Here is a 16,898-nt window from a genome sequence, read left to right on the forward strand (position 1 = left end):
TGGAGCATAAGTCACGGTTTCTTCCATTGGTGGTGGATGTGGATTATACCGATCCCCTTCTACCATTACTGTAGATGGACTAGGCTCTGCATAGGGTGTAACAGGCACTGATGCTTGTTCATCTATGACTCCTTTAGAGTGCATGTACTTTACAGGCACTGCATTATGTCTTGGATACGGAGGCTGTTGTCCCAACACAGGTTGAGGTCTTTCCATACCCATTGGTGGTCTTTGAGCTTGGGCCATATTAGGTTGATATCTGTACATGGGTTGTCCTTGTGGCCTCATGGGCACGTACTGAACATTCCCATCATACTTTGGTCTGAATTAGCACTCATGGGTCTCATGGTTGGTCCATTTATCCTCGATTGCACACCATTTTTGTGGCCTAATTGGTTGTCCTTATGGAGGTATCCCTTGTCCTGGTCCTCTCATAGGTGCTTTTTGCATGTTGTTCATCATGTCATTCATCCTTTTTTGCATATCTTCTATGGATGAGAGTGGTGCCGCAGTAGCCGTTTTCACTTGTGTTGGTTTAGTATATGTTGTCTTCTCACTTTGGTTATCCTTAGGGACATCTTTCTTGTTGAAAATCTTGCAATTGTCTCCTAGGTCAATAGCATCAGACACACACGCTTCTAGGGTTGTATGCTTTTTACTATAGAGTATAGCATGAAGTTATTTGTTTAGCAATCCCTCCAGAAACAAAGATACAAGTCATTCTTCTGCAGGTATCTCCATCTATGGGCATCTGGCAATGTATTGTTTCATTCGAGTTGAACAATCCCTAGTAGACTCACCATGTTTCTATTTAAAGCTGTAGATTTGAGCTACCGTATTATGTTTGATCCCCGTTTTGGAACAAGCAGCTACAAATCCTTGAGCTAATGTGTTCAAGTCTATGATTGACCTTGGTGGAATGTTTTGGAACCATGTCAATGCTTTTCCTTCTAATGTCATTCAAAACCCCTCGAATTGAGTATGGAAATTGAATATACGCTATGCTCTTAGCACTTGCTTAAAGCTTGCTAAATGGTCGTATGGATCCCCTGATCCACTGTATTTTCTGACCCATTTTTGAAAATTAGATGGTCTGACGAGTCTGTTTGGTTCAACTCCCGGTCTTCTGGGAGTTGGTTTTGTTCCAAGTCCTTCAAACCAGTCTGTTGGAAATAGTGACTCGTGTAGCCCTGGACTGGCCTTAGTGCCACCCGGTTTTCTACGTGATGAGGTGATTTCTTGTTTCTTCACATTACTCTCTGATGATCTCTCATGGTGTTCATCCCTTGGAATTGTTTTTGTTCATTGCCCCAATATCCAATCCGGTATGGAATACCCTTGGTATTTGGTTTGTTCTACCTCCTCAAGAGTCATCATAACAAAGTTGTTGTTATAACAATCCCTAAACAGGTAGGTTGGTAGGTCTGGTGATCCCTTATCTTTGATCTTGAAGATATAGATGACCTTCATGGCCGTTAATTGTCCTGGTTTGGCATGAGAAGTCCACAAAAGATCTTTTATGTTTCTATCTTCCCAACAATAGACTCCGATCCTAGGATTATCCGTACTAAGCCGTTTCAAAGGCTTCAAGTCTACTTGATCATATCCCTCGAATTTTTAAGTTGGTGGTTCTTCTTTTGCTGACATATCTGGGATTATGGTGTTTACTTCTAACCCCCATTTGTCTATCACGTCAGGGTTTTTGACCTGTAAATACTAAGTTCCATTTCAATCCATGTACATTTTTCCTTGTTGGTTTGCCCTAACCTCTTCTTCGAACTCAATACCATGGTCATCAATGCGAATAGCATACTCCTCGTTAGGCTCCAAGTAAACCTGGGCTCCATGATGGTTAGTCTTGTAAAAAGATAGTATATGATTATAGCGTACAGTCGTTCCGGTTTTTGAGTGAGTCGAGTAAGAAGACATTTTGGATGTTGAATCTAAAAAAGTGTCTGAGACGTCTTAAGGAATTGTGTGCAAGGAATTGCCTTGATTCACACTTTCTTTGGTAGATACTCTACTGGAGGTTTCTCCGAGTATGCCCTGATTTTCTAGTACACGACCAAATCTACGGTTCATATAGACTTATGAAGCCTTGGATACAGTACTCACCTTTGGATTGACTTGTCGTCAATTTCTACCTGATTCAATTGCAACTTTCTGTCAAGCCACTGATTCCTCATCTACAACCTGATTCTTGTACAAATTTGATCAAGCTAGCTATTCTTCTATAAAGACAGTAGAGCTTTTGCTATTCTCATGATTGATCTATGTGTATCACTTCAAATCGAGCTATGAGAGTCAAAAATTTGACTTTCAAATTCGACTTTAGCAAAAATCAAATGTCTAATCTGCAACCTGTAAATTGAGTGTTCATGTATCAATTTTGATCTGATTAAACCCAAACTTGCCCTGTGGCTTTATATTATGTTGGTCTATCACTGTATAAGTTCAAAAGTAAAAAATGATGTCTCTCGATAGCAAAAGTAAATAATCGCAATTATTTAGTTTTGTCAATTTTTTACACTTTTTTGATTGGTTTGGCAAGTATACAACTTGGTAATGTCCCTCGACAAGTTTAGACAAAATATGGTCAAGTTTATCAATTGTTTGTTGTCCGCAAACTATGATTTTGAGAATCTGGCTTAAGTCTCACTTTTGGGATCCAAATTTCACCAAATTTGATTTGTGAGGTCTACTTGATGTGCTTGACCTTGTGGTATACTCAAATTTTCAAAATCATCAAGTTTTGAAGTAGATGTAAATAATCGTGATTATTTACTTTAGCCATATTTTTGCAAGTTTTTGCCCCAACTTTGACACAGATCTGCTAAGCACCTTAAGTTAAGGTCACTAGCTAATTTTCAACAAGTTTGGACAATTTTTGGTCAGTTGGTCATCAATTATCTGTCCGCATACTAACTTTGCAATTTTACTCACAAATTTCACTCCAGTGGTCCAAATCTTTCTAAATTTGTTTTGTGGGATTATTACAACATGGTGAAACTAGTGGTATTTTGACTTGGTCAAAAAGTTGAAAATTTGGGCAGATGTAAATAATCACGATTATTTATTTCTAACAAATTTTTACAAATTTTTGGTCAACTGGGCATGTAAACATATTTATCACATCAACATAAGCCTATGAATCAAATTTCAACAAGTTTGGATAAATTTTTCCCCAATTTATACTCAAGATTCAAAACGTCAATACAAACTTTAGTTTCTACCCAGTTTTTTGCCAGTTTAGTTATCCAAATCTCTTGGGCCTTTACAAAAGTTGTTTGTACACATGCAATGAGTCAATGGTATGAACCTTGGCCAATTTAGAGCAGCAAGTTAATAATCATGATTATTAACTTTAGGCTTAAAATGAGCACTTTTTTGCAATTTTCTCAAAGACAATCTTTATATGAGCTATTTTAAGCCTGTGAATCAAGTCAAAACTTAATTTGGCCTAAAATGTCAAGAAAAAGTAAATAATCTGAGTTTTGACCAACTCTTGAAATTTTTACCTCGAAGTGTCTTTGAGCTTACCAACTGGTTCAGACAACTCTTAGGCTTACTCTCTAGCCGGATTGAGTGGATTCGAGTCTTGTCGAGCTATTTCTAGCCGTAGACCTGAAATTCTGCAAATTCCAATAACAAATCACAGTTGATTCTTTCAGAGAGAGCAATGTTCTGAATTCCACCTCGGATCCTACTTACCCTACTCCTAGATTCTCATGCAATGGGGTTGTGGAAAGTGTCTACAAACACTCATTTTTTGGTGTTTTTTATGTTTTTCGGAGCCTTGATCTTAAGACTTGTTTCGTCTACCAATCATTTTCCAATTCCTAATCTAAATCTACAATACTATAGTCCTAAAGGTACTCAGCAAGTACGATTACTTCCAAGCTACCTCTACACAGCAAAAGACGACAATCTTAAGCTAGGCGGTTTCTAAAAGAAAGTTTTGAGCTCTAATAAATTAGGCGGACATACCTACTTTTGTAGAACTCTTGCAAAATAAGCTACAAGAATCCGATTGGGAAACTTTTTGAGTCTAGCATAGATTTCACGGCCTAGTAGGACTAGTAGGGGAATTTGTGGAAAAATGGTTTAGGAAGTCCAGGTATAGATACCCAAGGTAGGCTACAATCACCTCATTTCCACTTGTTGCCTTTAAGAGAGCCTTTCAACCCTCTTCCCGCATATTTTCCGGAATCCACAGTCACCTGTTTTTAGTGCTATCTCACGAGACATGAAGGGAGACATGCAAGCTCTAGAGAAGGCCAACAAGAAGCTCTCACAAAAGGAGAAGCTGTAAGAGCTACCACCATACCAACTCGACTCCAGTTCAGTCAAAACTGCCAAAGTGACCTATCTATCAAGATAACATTTGGAAGAGAACAACACCACAATGTTGATCACAGGTAGATTCAAAAGCAAAGAAATACATCACGTAGAACTGTAACTTCTATCGAAAGAAGTCTATGATGTCAAAACAGAAGCCTGGGGCTCAGAGAGTTTTACGAGCAAGAGCCATTTGGAGTGGATTTCCAAAAATCTTATGAGCTCTTGTCCACAATCAAAGAAGATGGAACTGTCCAGATCTTTGACCAGCAAGGGAACAAGGTAGAAGTGGTGATTACAAAAGAGATAGTTGCAGAAGTTCTCAAACTGCCAACGGAAGGAATGATCATGAGGGCAAGAGATAGAAAAATGGCAGGAACCTTCACCAAGGAAACCGCTGCTTCCACATTTGCCAATCTCACCCAGAAATAGGTGGAAGAACCTGCAAGATTATACCACCAACACTTCCCACTTCCTCGCCAAAAGACCACCAAGGTACATGACACCCAATCATGAAATTGAGACCAGTTTTACACAAGTTCTAAAGTCGACAACCAGGCAACCAATCGACCAATAACGGTACATGTTGTCCACACTGAAGGGGACAAAGAAAGAGAATAAAATAACATATATGGGAGCACCAAAGGTTCTCATAAGAATTTCCCACCATGCTATCGACATGGCAGATAGCTTGACACCTACCCCAAATTAGAACACTTGGATTGTGTCTACACAACCTTTCCCTCAAGCCACAAGATCTACCAAGAGAACTTACAATTTTGATGAAGAATCTGCTGAGAGCTCGCCAGCATGGCATAGTATTGACAATGAGGAAATAAGAGGACAAAGGAATGAGATGAAAATAAAAGTAGTGGCAGCACACCAGGAGGAGACACAACAGAAGTAGGCAAGATTTGAGAGAGAGAAGCACTCTTACGAACGAAGCCGTCAAGCTCAGGGCAGGACCCTGCAAAGTGGGTACCTATAAACGTCAAAGGGCCAATAACAAAGCACCATGCTAGGAAAGAGGCTAAAGATCCCAAGGATATATTGGAAAGAATGTATCAGGAGATAGAGGCATTAAAGCAAAAAGAATCCCAAGAAGCAAAACAAAAAGCTAAAGAGGCGGCAGAGTAGCAAGAACAAGTTGAATCAACTGCACAAGGAGAGACTCAATACGAACAAGGTGACATGTCTCCCCGACCTTCTTCACCTGTTACAAAATAGCATGGTCACCCCATGCCAAGCCCACCACCATCACAAGCAGATAAAACAACAAAAACTGAGCCCACAAAGGAAACAGAGCCTGAACAAAAAGAAGCAATAGAATCTGCACAACAGGCAACCACTACACAGGAACAAGCTAAAGCAAAAGAACTAGAGCTGGAAAGAGAAGCAAGTCATGCACCAGAGGAGACCACAAAGTTTGAGCAAACAAAATATCGGCAAACAAAGGAAACCTCTTCTACCTCAACACAGCACGAAACGACTGAGGAATCCATAAAGCGTAAAGATGACAAAGCAAAAGAAGGCCAACCACAACCTGAAGGACAAGAACAACCAACCGCCACGACGCCACCACAAGAGTTCGAAGCGACTGCCAAGACGTCTAGGCAGCTCACAAGAAATGAGTATTGGCAATCAAATAATGAGTTAATCCTGCAAGGCAAAATGTAGGATATGACGAAAAGACTCCGATCAGCAGCACTTAGCCGTATCACAAAGTCTAAAGAACTGGAGATGGTGATTGACGCTCTCCAAGGAGAGTTAGAAGAAAAATTAAATGTCATCACCAATCTACAAAAACAAGTGTAGAAATTGAAAGATGAAGCTCGATGGTTGGTCCATTTACCCTCGATTGCACACCATTTCTAGCACAAGACAAACAACAAAAGGAGATGGAGGAGTTAGGTAAGCTGCTCATGAAGTTGACAGATGCTTGCAAAGCCCAAGATGAAGAGCTGACAAAGGTTACCAACAAAATTCTAGCTACAACTCTGTCATTTCAGAAGATTAAAGTGCAGCCAGATGTAGCGAACGCTTCCTTGCAATATTCAGAACAAAGGATTAATGGTCAAGTAACTTTTTTGCAACAAATACGATAAAATCCCGCAGTCACCTTGATCAAAGAGACACATGAGGTGTGCAAAGCATTAGAGAAAAAGAATAAAGACCTTGAGCTAGAGCTAAAGCTGGAGTAGTCTCAACAAAGAGACCTGGCTTTAATGCAGGTGCAACGAGAAGAGGAGCTGCTAAAAGAAATAGCCGAGCTTAAAACAGTCAACCAGCTGCTGCTGAGAGATGGACGGGAAGGAATACATGAAGAAGCAGGAACTACAGAATAGCCATAGATAGATATTCCCTCAGTTTCTTTCATTGAGATGGAAACACGGTGAGCATAAAAACTAGGTGGTGAAGAGGATTGTAAACTAATCCAAATAGCTTTAAGATAATTATTTTAGAGTATCATTAACCAAAGCAGATGAAGTGCCAATGGTCTAGCTGTCAAAAGTTGAGGAAGATGCACTCAAAGAAAATATTACACAAGAGACATATGAGTAGTGGAAAGCAGAGAAGGATTGGGAGTTGAGAGATCTTCACTTTGTCCATGTTATTCAACTCACTCCCAATCAAATCAATGTGCAATGGCATCAGCAATCCCTACCATATCCTTTGATAAAGGTGGAGTTGCTCCAAGTCCAAGAGAGGCTTTACAAAGACATGCAAGTAGAAGGCGCAGATGAAGAACACTCAAAGTGGAGGCTAAGCTGGTTGAACAAGAATCCAAGGTATCTGATTCTTTTCACAAGAGTACCATCAGCACTTTTAAAATATCCCACTTTTTGTCCTATACCAAGAGTAAGGACCTGGCAAGCTCATGAGGCAATAACAAAGAAGCAGCCAACATGGCTGAACTACCCAAGATTACCAGCTCTAGAAAAAGGACCGGCCAGAGAAGAATACATGGTGAAAAACCTAACAGGTACCATGTCATTCTTCAAAAGTCTACCTGATCTATCATGTGTGATGTTTTATAAAATCTGCTGAATGCTTCTCACGTGAAGTTTTTTATGAGCCAAAGCAAGTAGGAGCCCTATAGATGTATTTTCTCAAGGGTAATAAAGGTTTATGCTACGACCTCAGTGGCCACCCTTCCAAAGAAGTCCTCTATGGCTTCTATGTCCGATGTATGTTCTTACCTTCTCATAATATGTTGGTGTTTGAGGAAGCATTCTACACAGGGTTCTTCACTTGGCAAAAAAAGATTTCTAGGCCAATGATCAGCAACCTAACTTTAAGATTTGTAGGCTACTTCGTAGTTGAGCTTAAAAACAGAGTCATTGTGCAGTTTTTGCAGGTGCCAAATAAAGAGAGAAAGATTAGATACAAAAAGGATCTAAATGCATTTAAAGACCTCCTTGCCAGCCGCCGTCAATCCAAAGACTATTTCAGCCCATAAAGCTATGGCAAGGGATGACACACGCTAGGAGGGGGTAATGTTAGTAGCAAACTAACTTGGATACCACCTTTCGGAGCTGTCATTGTAAAAATACTTATTATTTTGATAAATTGGGAATACTATAACTCCTATTTTACGGATAAAACTTGTAACTGATGAGCCGGGCCTACAAGTTTCTAGATTGTATCAACTTGTCATTACCCATCTTTAGTTAGAGCTCCTAGATTATTAGCTTTGACCACCAAAAACCTTGGCTAAGGTATAAAAGCAAATTTTTGTAAGTTAATTTCAAGCTAATGGCGCTCACTTCTCTTGTAACATTTAATGGCCTAGTAACTTGTGTGTAGCGGAAAATAGCATGAACATAGTGAGCATTTCATTAGAACTTTGGTGGAGGATCTTGAATTCTCCTTTGAGAAGGAGATGCGTCATCAACGAGAAAACTTTTGAGCCCTTCATATGGATCCTCTTCTTCTTCCCAAATCGGAGAGAGGCCTCTTTTGGAAGTCTTGCAACAAGGCTTCCTAGGTGCTCTCTTGTCATGGTGGAGAGCTTGGAGAATCCCATGAGCACAAAGCTACCGTTGCACTTCACTTTGGAGGGATGGATTGCCCATGGCTTGTTGAAGCATAGAAACAAGATAGTTAACAAGCATCGGGGCATCATTAGTAGCTTGCTTATTAATTTCACTCTCTTTACTATTGTCAGACAATCTAACAACTTTTAGGTGTACTTTGGCACTTCAAGCCCTAGTTGCTACTCCTCTTTACCCCTTTAGAAAAAGCACTCAAGCTATTGTACCCGTGGTTTGAATACCATTAATTACAAGGAATAGAAAAGATGGTCGTTCAACACCAAAACAACACCGGCTCCTGTCAAGCTTCTAATAGCTCAATACTGGTTAAGCCATAGGAAAGCCCCGTAGGACTCCATTATTAAGACCATAGCTCTTGACGGTGATGCCCCGTTAACTGCATAAAGGCAGGCGTACTACAAGGCTGAAAATCCCTATTCTACTTACCCACATGCAATTAATAATACCAACCATTTACAGCTAGCTTGAGGAACTCCCTTCTTGAGCAAGAAAAGAGAAACCTTGTGCTCTGATACCAATGTAACATTTAATGTCCTAGTAACTTGTTTGTAGCAGAAAATAGCATGAACATAGTGAGCATTTCATTAGAGTAGATTCCTAATGATAATAAGAAGAGTGCTTGGGTGGAGAGAGCAACAAAAAGTATAACACCTAGCTATATAGCATGAACAATACCTCAAAAGAGAGATAAATTAAGCAATTGAAAACAATTGAGGACCTGATTTGCATGGAGCCGGTCCCCCCTCCAAAAGGCTTTGTATTATGGTTTCTCCCATCAAGAGAGAAATTTTACAATACAATTCTTTGTGTTCCAATACTAGCTAGTGCAATGAAGATGTAAACTTCAAGCACTAAGCAAAACACTTATCAAACAAAATATCAATTCCCTCACGGTCTCAGACCCAAGACCTCACACGCCTTTGAAGATTGTGAAAGCTAGTGGGGTATGAGAGTAGATTGAGAGGAAGAAGGAGTAGTCTTATGAGAAATGTATACATCTCCTCACATAATCACTGATATTAGCATAGCTTAGCTTAGTAATTAGCATGGTAGAGGAGATGAGCATGCATTGAAGCTTGGCTCTTGGTTGAATTTGCATCACAAAGCTAAGAGTTGTTGGTGTAGGCCTCCCTTCTCACAAGCTTGGAGTAGGAAGTAAGCTTTTTATTAATGCTTGATAAGGAGAGAGAGAGAGTATTCTTGATTCACGCATTGATTGTGTGAGTGTGTAAGTGAATAATGCCTTTAGAAAATCAGGACCCTCTCTCTCTTGGTCGACCCCCCTTGCTAATTTCTCATGCTAAAACCCTATTGGAGCTCCCCAGGCCTAGCCAATGGAGGTTAAGCAGCATAAGTGATAGCCTTTTGACATGTGTCACCCTTTACCTTTTGTGAGAGATTTTTCTAATTAATTAATGCAACTAAACTATCATTGGACCTCTTTGTCTCCCCTCCAATAGGAATCAGGCAAGCCATTGGGTTGTTGAGCTCATTGGACCCCTTGGGAGACTATCCAATAGTCTTCTATAGAGCTTAATTCCTATTGGTTCTTTTATTAAGTGTTTTAAAATTAATTAAAATGGACTTACTCTAGCCTAATTCTCATTGGTCAACCTCCAAGGCCATCCAATAGGATTTGAGTACACCTTGTGGGCATATGGGCTAGGGAGCTGACATGTGTCCCTCTTTTCCCTTGTGTACAAAGGAAGCTTGTGCGTGTGTGTGTGTGTGTGTGTGTGTGTGTGTGAGTTTCTCTCTCATCCCCTACCTCTTGGGCTTACCCCCTCCTTTGTAGGGCTTGAGAAACACGTCTAGGACACAAAGCATCCAATTTCCCTATGCTTTTGACCTTTGGACATAACCTTTGAATTTTGGAACCTTGGCATTTTGGAAGTCTTAATGGGTTTAACCATAAGGCCTTTGGAGCCCATTTTTTCACATAGATCTTTTGCAGATGGCCTCCCCTTTGGATCCCTATATTCCCTCCTTTGGATCCTACTGTGTTCGGTCTACTAGCTTAACCAATATTCTAGATTTTTCTCCCCTAGCACTTCTCCATATTAAATGATCAGTTTAACATGAGAAAATCATTTAGGAGAATTAGACATTAGTTATTATGGCATGTCTCCTTCTTCTTCTTCCTATTCCCTCCTTGGTTGTCACATTGCAGTCGTGTTTGTTGCATTGCAACCGCAGATAAGAGCTCTACGCATTGATGTAAACACTTTATGGTATTTTGTAGCTTTTGGCCTCATCGACCCGTAGCCTAATTTTATCATAAGTAGTAATTTACACTTCAAAATCAAAAACTAAGCATAGGTGGGGTACTGGGGCATCATTGCTAAGCATTTAGGTGCATTCTGGGTCGAAAACGACTAGGTAAAAAATCCACTGTTGTTAATAATTGCAATTTTTTCACTTGACCTATAGTGAGATTTGAGACCATAAACATGTGTGCTTAGGTCTTATAAACATGTCCTAGAAGTTTCGTTACGTTTGGATGTCATTTGATGCTGTAACGGATGTGATTTGTTTGCTGATGAGCGATTGGCTTTTGGTGATTTCAGCCACTTGAGTGTAGCTTGAGTTAGATGCGAGTTGTTTGTTTTTTTCCGATAGATTGAAAACCTCTTGTAGCCTCTATGCACTAGCCGAGTCAGCTTCGCCCCATGGATCGACATTTTAATCGTGGTTCTCGCTAAATCTGCAATAAGATAGGAATGAGGTTAGACACCCGTCCCACAAGGTGTTATGTTCATATGTACAAATTTACAAAAAACAAGGTATCACAAAGGTATCAAAAATGCGTCGAACAATGTCTTCACACAACCAGATATGGCTATGACTATTCTTGTCAACAATTTTCCTTCTAGCCAGCGTTCTATTCCTCCTTTCCAAGGCCAAGGATTTTGAAGTTGGAAAGCAAAGATGTTGTTAATTCTTGAAGGCAATGAACTCTCTGATATTGTCCTTGGAAATCATGTATGTTCGCCTCAACCTTTTGATACAGATCATGACAACGTGCTTATCACGAAAGGACATGGACTTGAAGATTGGCATGTTGCATATATGGATTGGCAATGATGTGATAAATCAACTCATCACTGAAGGACATGTACTTGAAGATTGGCATGTTGTGTATACGGATTGGCAACGATGTGATAAAGCAGCTCGTTGGTATATTCTTTTTGCTCTTATTGATTCCCTTTTGAATGAACTACCTACTTCCCAGAACGTATGGAAGTACCTTATTGCAAACTTTCAGAAGAAATCTATTACAGTAATACTTTATTTGAGAGATTTTCTTAACAAGTTATAATATGAAGTTGGTACTACCATGATGGGACATATTGAGTCTTTCAAATCCATTATTAATCAACTTGCTATTTCCGATGATCCTGTCCACAAAAACAACTGATTACAAATCTCCTTGATACGGTGAAGGGCTCTTCTTATGATAACATTGTTACCATTCTTTCTAATAAAGATGGTTTTGGTTTTGACCAAGCATGCATGTCTTTAATTGAATACTCTCAACGTCAAGAACGATGTAATACTGATCATGATACAACTATGATTTCACAAGAGGAGAATGAAACACCATTTTAGATCATTTGGGAAAATCCAGTTTCCCAAATTCTAAATGTGTATGCTAGGATTGTGTTATTTAATGATTTCTAAGCTCTAGTTGTCTTTAATTTAGATAAATTATCATGATTGTATGAGTCTATTTTAATTTCTCTACTATAAAATTTAAGAATAAACCTCCAATATAGTTTTTGGAAAGAGGATTTGTATGACATCAGTGCTTTTCAAAATTCAACAAATGCTTCTAGAAGTAGCTTCTCAAAAAATGAGGTGTCAAAAAAACCAATTGATATGATTTTAAAGCAGCATATAGATTGATTACAACAATTAAAAAAGATAATATATAAAGGCAAATACTATTAAAAACTCTTGTCATAATTTGGTGACCTTAATCCATGTATAACAAAATACTTGGTCATGGTTTTGTAGCATGCTATCAAGTTTTAAATACATGATAATTTAAACAACATTCAAACTAATATTTCACACTTAAAAAGTCAAAACAATACTATATAGTATCCTATGGCTATAAGACCATGAGATGCCATCTATTGCACCTATGGCCTTAAGGCCATATGGTGCTCTTTGTAGACATGTCTATGAATTTAATATGTCTCTTTATGACCTCAAGGCCATAGGGTTAGGATTGTTAACTAGTCCCAACGTACAAAGAGGTCCAGTCCTTCAAAGCCATATGGGACTTTATTTATGTGCCACCCTATGTCCCTAAGGATGTAGGTTGTCTTAGGCCACAATATGTTGTTTATGCCAATAAGAGACCCTTCTATGCTCTATGTTGGCACACTATGTCCCCAGGCGCACAAGGTGTGCCTCGTATGCTAGTTAGAAACCCTTTATTCTATATGTTGTCACCATACGGCCTTAGACCATAGGGTACCCTCTGTGCTAGTAAGAAATCCTATACTCTGTGTTTGCACCCTATGGACCTAGGGCCACAAGGTACCCTCTATGCTAGTAAGAAATCCTCTACGCTCAATATTGAGACCATGTGGCCCCAAAGCCATAGGATATCCTCTATGGTAGTGAGAAAAACCCTCTATGATCTATGTTCACAAACAATTAAAAAATATAAACAATACTATAGAGTATCCTATGGCCCTAAGACCATAATATATCATCTATTGCACCTATAATTCCATTTGGTATTTTATTTAACTATACAAAGTTAGATGAGACACTTACTTAGATAAACTATCATAATTCTAACTTTGAAATTATTTCTTAACATAAAACTACAATATAAAAACTCCTAATATAAGTTTGTGCCAAAGAATCAATGTTAAGATGAAGATTTTTTACATCAAGTACGTGCTTTAAAGCTTCACTCAAAGGTTTTAGAGATGGTGTCTCAAAAAAAGGAGGTGTTTAAAAACACCATTTGATGTGAATAATATGCATTGCATACATTGATTATGTCAAAATAGTATACAGTATAAACATAAAGATTACCACCAACTTGACAGTTTCATAAAAATGATTTTCTTCATCGCATATACAATAAAAGACTAACTAGAAAGAGTATGATATCTCCAAGATTGAGGGTGTTCAAAAAACACCGTTTTGTAACACTACCGAATGTCAAGAAATTTTGATTGCTTGGATCACTTAAATAAAGACAATTAATAAAAAGAAAAAGTTAACAATACCATAGAAGCATCAAACAATGAAACCAAAGAACTTGAATGAGAGAAGTCTCCTGACAATAGGATGCACTTCATGTAAAAAACAACTTAAAGATGTTTCAAGATATCCCACAACATTCCATCAAGTTAAAATTTTGAAAAGTACACATTGCCAAATACTTGGTAGATGCTATTTAGAATACTTAACTAGTACACTTAAAATGGCCTCATTCTCTTGAGATTTTGAGTCCTTTGTGACATATAACATTGCATTACATAGTGAGTCTCGGGATCAGGATGGAACATTGCAAAATTTCTTATGGTATAGTCTCTCTCGTCTTTAGCATACAACCATCCACATAACCATGGAACAATTTCATCTTTTAAAAAACTTTGAAGCAATTGAGTAGATTGGTTCCAAAACTTTGGAAAAATCATATAAGTTCCTTGCATATTCCACATCACTCGATATGGACTATCATCAAATATTATAGTGTTGCCCCCATCTAAATAATCAAATAGCTTCCATATGGTCGAAAGATTTTTGTGATAGGCTCTTTTGTAACCGATCATGAAATTTGAATTTTGGCAGCACCGGTTATCCATAATCATCTTGAATTTGTGACTTTGTGTAGGAAAACAAGTCTTGATTATGTGTTGAGATTTTTGTAAACGATGGCAGCTCCAAATCCAAACCTCAAAGAACTCAAAGCAAAATCTTAAGAAATACTTTGCATCTGGATGCACCACATACACCTCATTGTTATCTTCTACAATGCACATGTACTTGGTCCAAGTTGGCCTTGATTGAAGCTCAAATGTTGCAAGAAGCACGCCCTCTAAATCCAAGATAAGCGTTCTTTTGTCTTGTTTGAAAGATGTTGGTAGATAATGAAACCATTGCTCTTGGTTTGAATGTGATATTTGATGTAATATGAAAGGGAGCTCCTCTATTTTGTGATAATCTAATAGCAAAACATTTTTTCTTAGAAGCCCTGAAATGATTTAAAGCAAAAAGTTAATATAGAGATCTTAAGTGTGTTGAAGACCTTAGGGACATAGGGTGATAATTTGTGGTTACACTTAGTAAGTCCTATGCAAGAACACATGCCAAACTATGACCCTATGGCCTTAGATTCACATAGGGTGTTGAGACCATAAAGTGAAACTCCCCCAAGGACATATAGGGTGAGATTTGACCTTATGAGCATGTAGATTGTCCTTGATGGCAAAGTGAACTCAAATTTTAAATCAAACAACTATAAAAGCTTTAAAAAAAAGAGCATTTGGCACATGAAACTCAGAAGTTACTTATAGTATTGAAAGACAATTTAAAAAACTATTAATCATTTACATCTTCATATATCTTGAAACCCTAAGCACTCTAACAAAGTCTCTGAGTACATCAAGATCTTTGTAAATGACAAAATGTTACAAAATATTGCTCCATCATTTCTTGATATAGGGATATTTGAGATCATACTGAATTTTTAGATGCTTTATATAATTCCTGGTTTCATGTACTTTGATCACAGGCTCCTTGTATCCGAATTTTTGGGCAAGCATGATTGCTTCTGTACCTTTCAAGTCTGATAATGATTTGATATTCTTTAAGACCCTTACTTTTTCTCGATCACGTGCTGAAAGTTTCTTGTCTTAACTTCGAGTGGACATTCCACTAGTGCTAGATGTTGTAACTTTCTCATCGTGAAGAGGACGAGAAACTTCTGGTAGTCTTCTCGTGGAGTAGGTTTTTCCTGGAAAAATTAGATTTCTCTCCTCCCATTGTACAACAACCTTGTGTATACGGTTATAAAGCCCACGACCTTGAGCAATGGGTGCTTGTCCATATAAATGAGACCCTGTAACTGCGCGAATGTCATTAACATGATTGAGAGCTTTGATATATGGTAGCAGCTCCCCAAGGAGGATATTATCCTCCTCATCATCAACATTAAATGATGGTGGAAAAATACAATTCAATGCAGGATTCACACATCCCTTTAATGGTTCATCATCTACAAGAAGCAATCTTCTTGCATCAAGCCCAAATTTTGATGATGCAATAGCCAACGGTTTGAAAAGTGCTTCTACTCCTGGATTATCTAAGCGAGTGATCCTTAATTCTATGCATGGTTGGCATTGGCTTTGCCCCCAGATCATAAAGAATGGAAATTTTTCTTTAGCTTCCTTTTCTAAAATCTTGATGATGTCCACAACATGCATGTCATTAGCAGCTGACCATATCCCTACATTGAAATTGCTAAATAGAGCCTTTAAAAACTCAATGCATCCTGGACGAAGAACAATATGCTCATGTCCAAACTTTAAGCTCTTCATTTTCTTGGACTTTTGCCAGCATCTCCTCAGGAGAAATCCACACAAGCTCACTATTACAGTCAGTATTCGTTTGTTGGTGGATGGAAGGTCTGACTAACCATGCACTTCGATTTCCAAATCCTGGGGTGCTAAAATATTTGTGTTGGATTCTCCTTGTGGCATTGCACATGTTCTGGAACTTCCATTGCCTTCTACTTCCATTGTGGTGTCATGCAATCCAATTCCCGACTCTTGGGCTACTAGAATATTTTCATTGGATTCTTCTTCTTCCCTTGCACATGTTCTGGAACTTTCACTGTCTTCTTCCATTGGATTACTCTTTAAATTTATCTCCAATTGTTGTAGCAGTTGACCTTCAAAGACTTGTAGATTCTTGTCATCTTCGTTAGAAACTCTTTGGTTGACATGCAGATTGATAGAATCTTTCTCAGTAGGGTCAATGGCATTAGCATCCTCTATACCAACAATCTCAAGTAAAACTTTGTCAGCCGCAATATCTTGTTGAAGGACTGCAAGTTTAAAGAACACCTAATTTTAGATTCCAAAGTATCTACATTTTGATAACTCTGTTTTGTCACACTCTTAGAAAAAACTAATCGCAAATAGAAAATTTACTAACTGACAACACATCTACAATGAATTTATTTTTATGCTCCTTATTGTCTAGAGATTCCTAATCTTTATCTAGCTACATTAGTTCTTTGTCCATGATGGTGGTGCCTAGAAGTATACTTGGAGAAACATTTATGCCTTTAAGCTCTAGAGCAGAAGTCTCATTTTCTATTGCCATGATCTTCTTGCATTGGATGATTTCCTTGACTAAGTTTCTTATGGCCTTCAGGCCATACGGTTCTCTTTGTAGATATCTCTATGAATTTAAGATAATCCAAAATATGTCTCTTTATGGCCTCAAGGACATAGGGTTAGTATTGTT

This window comes from Adiantum capillus-veneris, chromosome 25 (assembly GCF_014529385.1).
Source record: "Adiantum capillus-veneris isolate H3 chromosome 25, ASM1452938v2, whole genome shotgun sequence".
NCBI classification, from domain to species: domain Eukaryota; kingdom Viridiplantae; phylum Streptophyta; class Polypodiopsida; order Polypodiales; family Pteridaceae; genus Adiantum; species Adiantum capillus-veneris.